Genomic DNA, 14439 nt, shown 5'->3' with positions numbered 1-14439 from the left:
GAAAGTGGTTTGGTAAGGGGTAACTCTGTGCCCTCCGATGTTGGAAACCAACACACACACACAAGTGCAGATGAATACACACAGACTTACACCAACAAAAACACACAGCTCTGCATGTCTGGACGTCATCACTGTGCTGTGAGAGGAGAGCTGCCTATGTGGTTCTACGTAAGCGAATGAAACACACACACAAATATAAATAGGCAATATTTCACATCCTTTCCTTTCTGTCTGTAACTGCGCGCACACGTCAGATGGTTAAATGTATTTTCTTGGATATTTGTCTGACGCTGTTGGTCGAAACACACGCAAGCTTACATTTACAGTTTAGTCAATTTAATCTATGAAGTAAAACTAAAGCAATTTATATGTTACACCTTAAATTATTTAAATAAGATGAAATTTCTCTTTTTATTTTATTTATTCATTGTCAACAACAAAGAGCCTTTCATGAACAAGTTGAAAGTAATTGCAAACTATATTTCTCACACACACACACACACACACACACACACACACACACACACATAAAACATAAAATCTCACAAACACCACTTGCATATGTCAGGAATACACAATTTCACAAGTCAATTCTCACTCGTATGCTGATGCACTCATGTTAACACTTACTGACTCACTCTCACACTTTCTCTTCTTGATCTCTCTTTACTGTCTGACACACACACACACACACACACACACACACACACTGTACAATTGCTAATAACCTTCTCATCACAAGTTTGAGTTTTTTTATTCTCCACTTAGATTTTCAAATAAATAAAGTTTATCTACATGAAGGCAGAGACACACAAAACATCTTGAATATCAAAATTTTCGACAAAATTTGTAAACAACACAAAATAATTCATTATTTATCATAAGTCAAAATAACAAACAGAAGTCACCATGTTTTGTAAATCATTAACTCCAAAAAACATAATGTTAAGCTATTTTCTTTTCAAATTTGTAAAAATACACTTTTGTATCTGAATAAACATTACTTTTTGCTGAGATGTGAATTTTCCTCAGAGCACTTTGATTGTCCTCTTTGTTCGCATTTTTATAAAATCAGATGAAGCTCATTTAAAGTTTCTGCTTTCTGTACAAAATAACATTATTTCCATGATTCACAGGAGGAAATCATTTTGATTTGAGCCACATTTCAGAAGCAGCATTACATGTGATTTAAGTGCAAAGGAGTTAGAACATAAAGCTGATGTGTAACCACATGGTAAGACCAGTGAATGTGTGTGTTTGGTATTTGACAAAGAAACTGAAAACCATAATGTATGTTTCCCTCCATAACAGTTTTTTTAAATAATACTTTTGAAGCAAATGTAAATTCATGGGCTATTGTATTTATAATTAAGGTTTTTATTAACTTTAAATTGAAAGAGAATCAAAAACCCCAAAATATAAAAGCACAAAAATAAACTCAAAGAAACAAAAACGGTACAGACCAACCAAAATGAAGGCCCACCATTTCTTGAAAAGTGTACTGACTATTGTTTAATTATTTAATCCTCATATTTGCTCTCCATAAAATGTATCCTAACATAATTACATTCATCCTGCTTTACATTGGCACATGTAATTTGAGTTTTGTCTGATGCAACATTTAATTTCTGGAGCACTTGTAGAGTAAGTATGGTATGGTATAACAGTATGGTGTATGCTGATCAGAGTCTTATCTTGATTACAATTGTAGCTTATGTAATGAAGCTTCCTTGTTTTCATTTCTGTATGAAGCTGTGATGCATAACAAACATCAGAGTTGTGTTTCCTTGTAGTTATGATTTTGAAGAATGCCTAAACTGTGCTGGTGTCTAACTTCTACCTTTTTCACTTTAAAGAGCTTAGCAGTTTAGAAAAACAACCAAGAGAGAGGGAGAGATATTTTCATAAAGTTTAAACTTTCAAGTCCCCTAATGTAATTTAAAGTGTGTTCATGTGCAGCACATATCAAAATGTTTCATCCTTGCAATCATCTGATAATAATGTCAGAAAATAAAACCTAGAAATATCTAACATGAAGCTTATTGAGTCAATTTAAATGTCCAGTGTGTGACATTTAGGTGCATCTATTGGCAGAAATGGAATATAATATTCATAGGTATGTTTTAACTAGTGTTTCACCTTAAAATAAGAACTGTTGTGTTTTTGTTACCTTAGAAAGAGCTGTTTACATCTGCAGAGTGAGTGGGTCTTCTTCTCCCTGGAGTCTGTCCTGTTGAACCACCATGTTTCTAGCCCAAAACAGACAAACCAAACACTGTTCAACTGGCCGGTTATCTTAGCTTTGTTATATCTGCAACCTCACTGCAATAGGTGCCACTGAATCCTACACATTGGTCCTTTAAGAAAATGTATTTAACTATATCTAATCTATCTAATATCTAATGGTTTCTTACACTTGCCAAACCATCTCCATTATTTCTATACTATGCAATGTTGACAATGGACTGTCACGGTATTTAGTCAAGAAAATCATGAAAGCAAATTAAAGGTTTTGTACTTCCAGAAAATTATACAGAGATGACGTCAAACTTTGCAGCTTTAAAACATTACAGGTAACATTCTGAAATTTAAATTGTGTTTATGGCCAGAGTTATCACATCAGTAGTACGATAGTAGCTCCTTAATTACTGTTCTTGCTAGATGATGCATTGAGGGACTTAATGTTTTTAGGAAGTGCAGACAACAGAGGGTCAGATCATATGTTTAAGATTAAATGGTTACTCATTTATCCCCGGTAGGATCCAGGTACAGGATTGGTTTTATGTTTTGAGGTTTAAGGTTGCTAAAAACAATGAAAAATACAAAGATAAACACAAAGATTATTAGTATAAACAGTAATGTGTAACTGTAACACAGCTATGGATTTTCTGCTATTTAGTTTAAATAGTTTAAAAGTCACTACTGCTACACTATTCTGCATTCTACTTTTAGAGAACACAATTATTTTAAAGGCCAATTATCCAAATTTAGAAGGAATTTATGTAAATGATGTTTTTTTGTATCTGACACCATCTGAAAACATTATAGGCCTACAAGGCCCACAATAATCCACATTCTGATTTTAAGTCAGACCACAGTTGATGCCCACAGATTAGAAGCAAAATGTCAAATTTGATCTGAAAAAATAAGACAATAAGATACTGCACTGCTTGCTGGTCACTCAATTTTATTAATATACATATGTTTCAAATTTCTCACACAGTCTTCTAAAAGAATGAATCACCCAAAAACACATATGAGAAGTGTAGACAGCAAAGTAAATGTAGACGGTAACATGTTAAAATGTTTCAGTTAAAATGCATTTATCTTGTGGCAGCTGTAGTGAATCACAGAGTAAATCTGACTCCAATCTGGTGCCAGATGTTGAACTTTCAGACAACTAAGCATGAATGCACAGGTGAGTAATATCTCCTGCTGTATATACTACACTGTTGTACTGAACTGATCAGAAAACTAAAAGTCCGTCATTAGAACGTCTCTCCTCCCTCTTTGACGTCGTCTCTGCTAACAACTTTTTCCAAACCAGTGGGTGCTTCTTTTTATTTCACTCTCACTTGTAGTTCATGATCTTTTCCATTGGGGATGAGGGGTTATTTCAGATTTCCTTCTTAGTTTTCCTGAATGAACAGTGTGCTGACTGTCCAGTCACAAACGGCCAGATGAGAGAAGATGTGAGTTGATAAAAATGTTGATTCATTCATCTGAGTGGCCTTAGTTATTCCCTGTGCTCAGAAGACTGAGAAGACAGTGAGTTTTCTGCAGCCAATATTCTCCTGAAAAATCACTAGAATTAAACATTATTCAAAGATAAGACAGTAAACCACAGTGCCCTTTGTAGCGAAGATGTAAATACAACAATGATATATTATTATTATATATATATAAGTATCAGGTATCTAAAGGAAACTAAAGTAGAGCACACACACCTCTGAAGCCAAACCTCTAAACCCCTTTCAACCACTGTTCTATCACTTATTTTAGAGAGAAAGGTGGTGTTAAATTCCCAGTAATCTACTTTAGTTACCTCACACCTTTCTGTACCCCTGAAACTTGTTATACTGCCTTTAGCCTTAGTTTGTTATTGTAATTACTGAAATACAGTTCTGTGTGTGTGTGTGTGTGTGTGTGTGTGTGTGTGTGTGTGTAAAAAGCTAATTCTAGGCAGTATAATTCACAATGTTTCATCAAATTTAAAGTCTTCATTTTATTTTGATGTATTAATTGAGGTGAGTGTTAAAATAAACTCATGTCAACTCTACTTTGTTTTCACAGCACGTTGGCTCTTTTCTAATCTTTCTCCATCGGGGTGGTGCAGCTTTAACTTTTACTGTCCAAATGTGTAATATTTATGATGTACAGTAGAAATTTAAGTTCGGCTTCAATTTGCAATTTGGATATCAGTCAGATGCATCCTGCCAGGTACACACACACAAAGAAAAAAGAAATGTAACCACTCCACACATTTTCTGAGCTGTAAACTAAATTATATGACTATACTGTGTTGAAACAGTCAGTGCTGGTGTTAATATTGACAATCTTACCGAATTTTTTTTTTAAATGGCTGAACACGTCATCCTCTGTTTCAAATCACCCTGAACTTTGCAAGGCCAGTGCTGACAAAGAGTTGACCGTTTGGGACTACTTTACGTCATTTATATAACAACAGTTATATAAAAACTGAGTTAACGCCCTCTGATCAAAAGAGGGCGGTCCAACTCCCCCAGCCTTCACTTTGAGTGTGAGTCTGTAAAACCGCTGTGCTCATTTTGAAAGGTATACTGATCGGGACACATCTTTCACAGGAGTTTATGCCAGTTTTTGCTAACCCTCTACTTACTATTTTTCTATTTTGGCGCAGTGGTTTAGACTTGTGCTTTAGACACTGTAGAAGCACCAACGGACTGCATTCTTAACTTTGATCCCATGCACTGACAGTCCCCCCCCACAGACACACACACACACACACACACACACACACACACACACACAAACACACACACACACACACACACACACACACACACACACACACACACACACAACTGAGTCTTTAGTTCAGTTACAACAAAGGTACCACACAGAAACTTACAAACAGCCATGAATGTGCTTCTAGTGACTGTAAAAGCTCCAGTGGACTCTCTGTGTTTCCAGCGTGGACACAGAGAGTCCACTGGAGCTTTTACAGTGAGGGAGCTAATAGAATTGAGGGTGTAGTTATACTTAAACAGGTCTAGTGTGTAGGATTTAGGAGCATCTGGTAGTTTAGTTTCAGATTGCAACTCCCTTGCTTCACCCTGCCCTTGCAAGCGTGGAGAAGAAAGTACAGTTAATGTGAAACCTCGAAATGCCCCTAGAGCCTGTGTTTGTCCCTTCTGGGATACTTTAGAAACATGGCAGATCCCAATGGAAGGCAACCCGCAGCAGTAGATGAAAGCGGCTCATTCTAAGGTGATAAAAACACAAACAAAATTATTCCTATATTCAGGTGATTATACACTACTGAAAACATACTTATGGATATCATATTCCATGTCTCCCAATAGATCCTCCTAAATGTTACACACTGGACCTTGTGACTTCAAATGACTTCCTGAGCTCTCTTCCTCCCCCTTTTCTTTTTTCTTTTAGTGCCAACAGTGAAAATTGGTAGAGTATAGGAAGAATTTTAATAGACTATATAATGGACTCTGTGTGTGTGTGTGTGTGTGTGTGTGTGTGTGTGTGTGTGTGTGTGTGTGTGTGTGTGTGTGTGTGAGAAAGAGAGAGAGAGAATAAGAGTGAGAGAACCTGGATACTGGTGTGTTTCTGGGTTCATGAACGCATGCACAGATGTGACCAGATGTTTTTCTTGTTGTTATTGAGGGGATTGTAACAATTTTAACTCACATAAGAGTGTAAGAATTAATGGATTTTCTAAAATGTTGCAACTTTAAATTTCAGAATGTCAAGTCTTTTTTTAAGGAAACATGAAAAGAACGAAAGGAAAAGTTAAACTCCTCTAATAATACATTCTGAAAATCCGATTTCACAACTGTTATGACCAGTGACCTGTTTGACTCGCATGCTTCACTGCACCAAAAACAATGCCGTGATAAATAATCTTCCCAAAGAAAACCCTTTATTAAAACTGCAGGTCAGGTCTGCACTCAGTTCTGCCATCTCAAACATGATAAAAGCTATAAATCCAGGTGACATTATATTCTCTGCATTTCAATGTTACCTCCCATTTGTGTGTTTATTTAAACTTACATGTCTAATTATTCTTGAAGATGCAGGTCTGCCATTTTGTTTTGACCACTCATTGGGTTGAAGAAATAACTGAATGATAAAACCGTCCTTTGGTGTCATTAGTGCTGTTGTTTACTCCACCTACATGTGTTTTTCTCTATGTCTGGTGTCTGGGCAAAAAGCATGTTACAAAAGCCTTATTTTCATAAGCAGTGCAGCCTCAGTGAAGCCTCCTCATGTCTGACAGAAAATGGCTGACTGTACAGCTGAAGGCACAGAGCTCCAGAGAGGTAGAGCAGCACTCCTGCATCTCATAAGCTGTTTGTAAAAAGACTGTGCTCAATAGGTTGATGGTTCAAACTCTCAGAAATTACAATTGATGGTATTTTAGATAATTCATGCCGTAAAAGAGGGGATGAGACTGACACTCATCTTAACACATATTATCCAACTCTGTTTTCATAAAATTGAATCTGTGTAGTAATTTATTGTCAAGGCAATGCAATTATATTATCTAACACATTTCATTAATTAAACTCAATGAGAATTATTTTAAAATAGAGCAAGAAGTAACATATGAGAAAGTGAGAGAAAGAGAATAATAAAGGAAATCCAAGAAAATGTTACAAGAAATTAAATGGATTAAAAGGAAAAAACAGACCAACCCATCCAAAAACATCTACCCTGACAGACACAAACCACAAACACACACACACACACACACACACACACACACACACAGTAACTTTTTTTGAGGCAGATATGAATATCTATGATCAAAATTCATGGTTTACATTAAAGAGAAAAAAAATTGGAGTAATAAAATAAAAGTTTTTAGATGCCAAAAAAGCATAATAATACAATTGCAAATACTTACAAACATTATATGATACTATAAAAATATATGATTACACAAGGGTAATACATACAACTACGTTCACAGGGAAAGTGAAGTTCTGTGTACAAAGATAGCCATTAAAATCCTGATAAATACAGTAGTGTGCTGCATATCAGCTATCAGACTATCTTTTGTAAATTACCATTTAATTTACCTGCTTCATTGTTGTGTGTGAGCCTTATTTTATCTTGATGTGTTTAACAGAAAAACATTTATACAGTTGTATGTCTGTAGCTGTGTGTACATGTTTATACTGTATAGTCTCCTTATGATATATTCTCATTAGTGTGTGTGTGTGTGTATCGCTCCATAACATCAGAATTAGTTTTGCCAAACAGGGGAACTGTGAGCAGTCTTTCCTGTGGGCTAGAGGGGTTAAAAAAGGAGTCGTAGCACTGTTACCTACACTCACAGAGATTTCTATTAATTACAGTCCCAACTCCATGCATATATATTTGCATATTAGTGTTGAGCAGATCATATGTTGCACCCAGTTGTGTGTTATGCCATTAAAAAGTGTGTGAACTCCTCTTTTTTTTCCTTTCTTAGGACTGAAATGATGATTGTGAGAAGAGAGATATGGAAACTAACACCGCTGATGAAGCAGAAAAAAACAATAAAAGCTGTTGGCACTGACGGGGAGGGAGGAGGCAGCTGGACCAGCTGCGACACCTTTTTTCCGGTAGCAACACCCAAAACTCTGGGAGTCAAGCTGCTTTGAGTGGGACACGCCCGCCCCCTGTCTTCAGATCCAGTGAGAGTCGTCTAATCCCAGTATGGGAAGGTAAATGGGTGTGACTGCTTAAGTATGAATAACTTGTTTTCCAGGTGAAAAGAAAATGTGTAATTTGAGATGACAACACTTAGATATACATACTGAAAAAAGTCTTACTAAATCTAAACAAAAGTCTTACTTCAATATATGATTGTATTCCATTTCTGATAATGTATGTGAGAACTAAAATTGACTTGAACAATCCCCAAAACTAGTCTTTACGTTACTTAATCTGTCCAAAACTGTTAAATAAGGGCTGATACACTGTACTGCATTGATCTTTAGTTTGTCTACATAAAATCTATGTATCTGCAGATGAAGAAAAAAAGAAAAAAGATGGGTGGGACAAGCACAAAGGTGGAGCAAGGAAAAGGGAGTCAGTCAACCAATCAGCTTCTTGAATGCCGAAACTAACTCAAAACACACAAGCTTGTACCAGGATATTTGACATTTTGACCAGAATAAGTGAGTTTTCATGAATCATCTCAATCACAACTAGTGCTGGAATTAGACAGTGCAAGTTGATTAATTCCTGTTTCACTTGTAGAGTGTTTTGAAAGAGGAGTATGAGGTGCAAACAGCACAGCTGATGTGACACCACCACACTTTTGGCAGATTCTGGATCAGTGTTTCATTTTGCTTTCACTAAAACTTTGCTTGATCCAGAGATTTTGTCAGATCTTAATATAATTGTTATGTTCTGTAGCATTGGCTTAATCTTAAACTAGCTCAGTAGTTCTCACTAGTACAGGGTGCAGGAAGTCTTCAGAGTTAGCTTAAAGGACCAGTGTGTGGGATTTAAACGACCTAGGAATGAGAACATGCTGTGAAGTGTGTAGTAGAGGTGACCGCATAACTCACAAAAACATGACTCTCCCTATCTACAGCCAATGTTTGGTATGTCCCCTCTGGGCTACTGTAGAAACATGGCGGTTTGACATGATGGCCTCCGTAGAAGAGGACCCGCTCCCTGTGTAGATATAAACGTCTCATTTTAAGGCCACAAAAACACAATGATTCTTATTTTCAGGTGATTATATACTAATGAAAACATATGTATGAATATTATATTCCATTTCTGCCAATAGATCCTATTGAATGTTGCACACTGGACCTTTAAGGCAGTTAAGATTCCTAAATATTGAGATCTGTTTTCCTCAACAGTAACCAGTAACATAAAAACCAACAGGAGAACTCTGTTCCAAAAGATGAGTGAGCCTAAACCTTCCCAGAAAAAGAGCACTACAACCCTTCTTAACAATGTAAACATACCTTACCCTAGAGTATCAATTATTTTCTTCCCAAACTGTATAAATGTCTTGACAAGAGTTTATCTGATAAGGGTTTTTGACACCCAACCCCAGTGCTAGTATTAAATCTGCTGATTGCTTACACTCAGTTACCAGTTTGTTAGGTACACCTAGCTAAAACTAATACAGTCTAATACAACAGTCCTGCAATAAATCCTACCTTCATATGAAGGTTATAATGTTCAGTTTTTGTTTAAATAGTTTTAGAGACGTGTTAATTCAACTTCACAATCAATTTGGAAGATGCAGTTTGTGATGCTATCGAACTGTATTGAGTTATACAAAGAGGTGTTACGGATACTGTATTTAGCCTATCCTCATTGATATAAATGGGGTGGATAAAATAATAGAAAAACGTCTCAGTTCACAACAGCAACACAAAATACATCCTTCAAAATTATTGTAAAGCTGAATCAAGAATCAGAATGAGAATCAGGTTTATTGCCAAGTAGGTATTTACAGATAATTTGCCTCAGCATTCAATAAACAGAGTAAGAGAAAATAAAAAGGGAAAAACAAGTACGGCACTAAGGCCAAGAATCATAAATAAAATTTAATTTAAGAATAAAAAATATTCAGAATATATTTTTAAAATATGTAAAATATACCTGTTTTTAAAGAAAAGAGCTGTACAGTGTTTGAAAGGAAGGAAAAAGTTTACAGTGTAAATAACGTGTGTATTTTGCAGAGATAATAATTAAAATATGTGCGTTATGTTACACAATGGGGGAGATAAGAGTCAGTGTCAGTGGGGGTCCCGGACCGGAAGACACGTCTCTAAAACAAAAACTGATCATTATAACCTTCATGGAGGTAGAATTTATTGCAGGTCTGTTGTATTACAATAAACACGCCACTGAGTGGATACTGAACACCTTTAAATGGGATTATTTTGATGATATTATTTTATTCTGATTGTGTTTCTGAGCACCTTTGTACATATATGAAACATTGGGCACAGTGTGTGTGTACGGCTGACTTTTTGTGTGTGTGTGTTGGGGGGTCTTCTCAATTTGATTAGGTCTAGAACATGAATATACGGAAACTGGAATTATAAAATTGTGGCTACAGTAGGTTCAGTTAAAGACATACAGGGTGAATGCTGAGAGGGACACACACACACACACACACACACACACACACACACACACACACACACACACACACACACACACACACACACACACACACACACACACCTGTCAGTTAAATTGGTATCAAATGTTTTGTAAAAGTACAGAAAATTGTACACACATATTCACACTAAGACATGCAAGTCTGCCACGAGTCACACACACTCCAAACGGCTGGAAGTGTGTATGTGTGTGTGTGTGTGTGTGTGTGTGTGTGCGTGTGTGTGTGTCCGTGTGTGTGTGTCCATATATCATCCTCAAGAGATGAGACAGAGAGACAATTATTTAAACATATACAACAATTATATATCAAGACATCCATAAAGGGACATTTATATTTATATTTATATTTAATAACTGAATCCAGCTTGTGTATGCACCAGTAGCTTTAGCTCTGTGTTATATTATGTTGTGTTAATTCTAACATACAAAACTGAGACAAAGTGACGCTCAGATGTAACTTATTTTCCTCTTTTCTTGCCTTATTTTATATTTGCCTGAAAACTCATTTATGATGAAAAATTTTCCCTGCATGCTTATTAATCCCAGATTTAGGTAGTGCATTCTTTTTCAAGTAGTTTATTAAATTAATTTGAGTGTGGATTTAACAAAGAAGATGTTGAATGAATTTCTACTTGAGAGGATTTTTGATGAATTTACACTTGTATGTTCAGGCTTGCTTTAGCTGTAATTCAAGCTGTTTATATTAAAGCTGCGCTGCAGAAGGAGGAGATGGAAGCTCGAGCGTTACATGTGGCGCAGTGTGTGTGAGAGTGTTTGAATGGGTTTACATGTACATATGTGTCTCCACCTTTTATTGTTTTTTTACAAGAGTTAGTTTATAGTTTATGAGTCTCATACATGTTCAAGGGAGAGGCGTGCGTGCGCGCGTGCGCGTGTGCATGTGTGTTGGACTTGTATACATGATATCTTGTAATGTTTTTAACATTTGCGAGAGTTTGATCAGAGTGTACAGACAGGAATAAATGTTAAATGTGAAAGTGTCTGGGGTTGTTTTGTTTATTTTTTATTTTTTTTTGGCATGCGTGTGCGTGTGTGTGTGCGTGTGTGTGTGCGCGTGTGTTTGTGTGTGACACTTCTGTTTCCAAATCAACATGAGGCGGAGTGTGTTTTCTCTTGTTTCGTGTTTTCACTTGGTCAGTGTGTGTGTGTGTGTGTGTGTGAAGTAAAAAAGTCTGCTATGTTGACACAAGTGGGTTTAAAGGGTTTGTAATTTGATATCTTTATCTTATTGTTCTCGCAGGATAAACAGGATGATGGGGCAGCAGCCGGACATAACAGACGCTTATACACACGGGTATATGTTTCATCTTATATGTTATGAAAAACAACACAAATTTGACGTATAGTCCTATTTTCTAACACTTAATTATTGACTGTTCAGAAAAACGGTAAAATATTATTTGATAAGAAACCACAGCTGATGTGAAAATATTGTTTTTGTAAGTTAGAAACCCACTGAAAGATTGATCTTTTAAATTCCATCACCTTACAAAAAACCCCGATTTCTTTAGCTCCCAGTTTATTAACATATATTTACCCAAATTTTCTAGGGCTAAAATGTTTCACTTAGTCATATATTTAGCTGAAACTGCAGCTGTCAAACCCGACTTAGACCACTGATATTTGCTGGAATGTCTCAGTCACCTTTGTCGGTCATTTTTTCTAAACGTGACAGACATGAAAATATAAGACGTGTTTAAAAAGAGCACTGTTGTGTTTTTGCCTGGAATCAAATACTGAAAGATTAAGCTCATGTCGGCTCTCTGTGTCCTCAGATGCAGCTGCTGTAATGTTGCTGTCAGTCATGAAACAGGACTGTAGGTATGTAAAAATTAAACCACAATTGTAAACGTGGATAGGAATATCGTTGAGAGGATGCACTGAACCTGTGTCCCTTGTCAGATACTTTTAAATGACTTTTCCCCCTGGGTAGATATTTGTGAAAGGAACTGTTTGGACGGAAAGTTAGACCGGAGCTCTCCTGTAACTTCCAGCAGTGAATGTTGCGCTTTTCTGGTGCGTAAAAGAGGAATTTCGCTGTGTGTTGATGTCGCTCGGGTACTTCCTTTAAAAAGTTATTCTTTAGGCTGATACAAGCATGTGGTGCCACCGACGTTATTACCAGCTAAAAGGGCATAAACGGGAGCAGGGGTAGTCGGTGTAGGGTATGTGTAAAGGACAGGGCAGGTGTGGTCTGCTCGCTGGTCTCTGTCAGGTGTGTGTCTGATGCTAGGACAGATGTGGAAACCCCTGTGCAGAGCTGGGGTCGATCATTCACATTTGGTGAGGTTTTTTTTCAACTGTTAATGTTAAAGGAGGGTTTGTGTGTGTGTGTGTGTGTGTGTGTGTGTGTGTGTGTGTGTGTGTGTGTGTGTGTGTGTGTGTGTGTCACTGTCCACTTCTGTGGTGCTGAAATGCGTGTTTCAGCACCACAGAGATGGACAGCGACACACAAAAAGAAAAGAAAACACGTTAATTGACTGTCTTCTAAACTCTGGCAAAGTCTATTTACTGCAATAAACTCCGGTCTATTTTTTCAACATGGTTGAAATCAGTGATGGCAGGATTTATTTTTGTATTATTATTTTATCAGTTTGAGGAATTATCAGCACAGAGGAAACATTAGTCCTAAACGCTGCCCTGGTGTGACTCTTTTTATGTCTTTAAATTATAGATATTTTTGCTCAGATTAAAAACTTGTGTTTCTTGATGAGTAAAATTTAGGAAATACAAGATAAAATTTGGACTCACTGGGTTAAGAAGACACGGTCGGATTAGGGTGTGTGTAGGGAAAATAGGGTCAGTGTTGGGTCTGATAAAGTGAGAGAAAGGGTGTGTGTGTGTGTGTGTGTTGAGAGGAGGATGCAGAAACTCAAATGTGAGGGAGGCTTTGTGTTGCAGGATTTAGGGGAGGTGGTGTGTGTGTGTGCGTGTGTGTGTGTGTGTGTGTGTGTGTGTGTGTGTGTGTGTGTGTGTGTGTGTGTGTGTGTGTGTGTGTATGTGTGAGTGATAATGTGTGTTCAGGGCTATCGATACTGGGAGGAGTAAATACACTTTTCGTGTGTAAGCTACCAAACAAAAACTTGAAATTAGAAAACAGTAGAGGCTGTGGTTTGTAGTATCGTAGTGGCACAAGCTGGGAAAAATATACAAAATACTTTTTTTTTGTAGCCTGTGTGTATTTAAAATTTAAAATCACCCAAAAATAAACGTGTTAAGAGGCGGGGGACACGCTGATATTCTTATATGTTTGTGCACTTTTTCTGTGTGTTTGAAATCTTGCAGATTATACAGATACATGTAGAGACTTTCACAGTGATTTGTGCACGACTAAATCCTTATTTTCTCTCTTGTTTTCAGCTTTTGGGCTGCTGAGGACTCTACCGAGACGTGAAGGTGGACTTTCCAAACGTCCGATAGGAGTGTGTGTGTGTGTGTGTGTGTGTGTGTGTGTGTGTGTGTGTCTCATGTATGATATTTGATCATATTTAATGTTATCAGTTGAAGCACACTTTGAGGCTGATCTCTTACAAACGTAATGTCATTTTAATGCCTGTGTTACACTCCACTTAAAACTTGTGTGTACTGTTTTTAATGTTGGCAAATATGCAGATGATATTAGAGACTGTACGTTGATAAATGAAATATCTGAATATCTGATATGAAATTATTGGCTGTGCAATGATGCCGGAATATAACATTGGTGCTGTAAAATTAATTGTTGTGAGGATTTTTTTGAGAAAGACTTTGAAAATATATTTTACCCTACACATTGTAACTATGACTTGCTCAGAAATACATTTAATTCCACCCTGTTTAAAATTGTTACACAACTTGCTGCTCCTTCCACTCGCAGTCACGTTGACTTCGGTCCCCCCACTTGTGTCAAAGAATACGAGCAGCTGCATGATGACTGTCAGCATGTAGTCACATTTTCATACTCTTGTTCCTCTGCTGAGTACATGACAGTGTTTGCTTTGTTCCACGGAGCCTCAGTTTGTCAGAATTTCATGTTTAGTTTGGGTGTGTGTGTGAGAGAGAGAGAGACAG

Source organism: Dicentrarchus labrax, unplaced genomic scaffold, assembly GCF_905237075.1.
Source record: "Dicentrarchus labrax unplaced genomic scaffold, dlabrax2021, whole genome shotgun sequence".
Taxonomy (NCBI): Eukaryota; Metazoa; Chordata; class Actinopteri; family Moronidae; genus Dicentrarchus; species Dicentrarchus labrax.
This window is presented reverse-complemented; position numbering follows the sequence as displayed.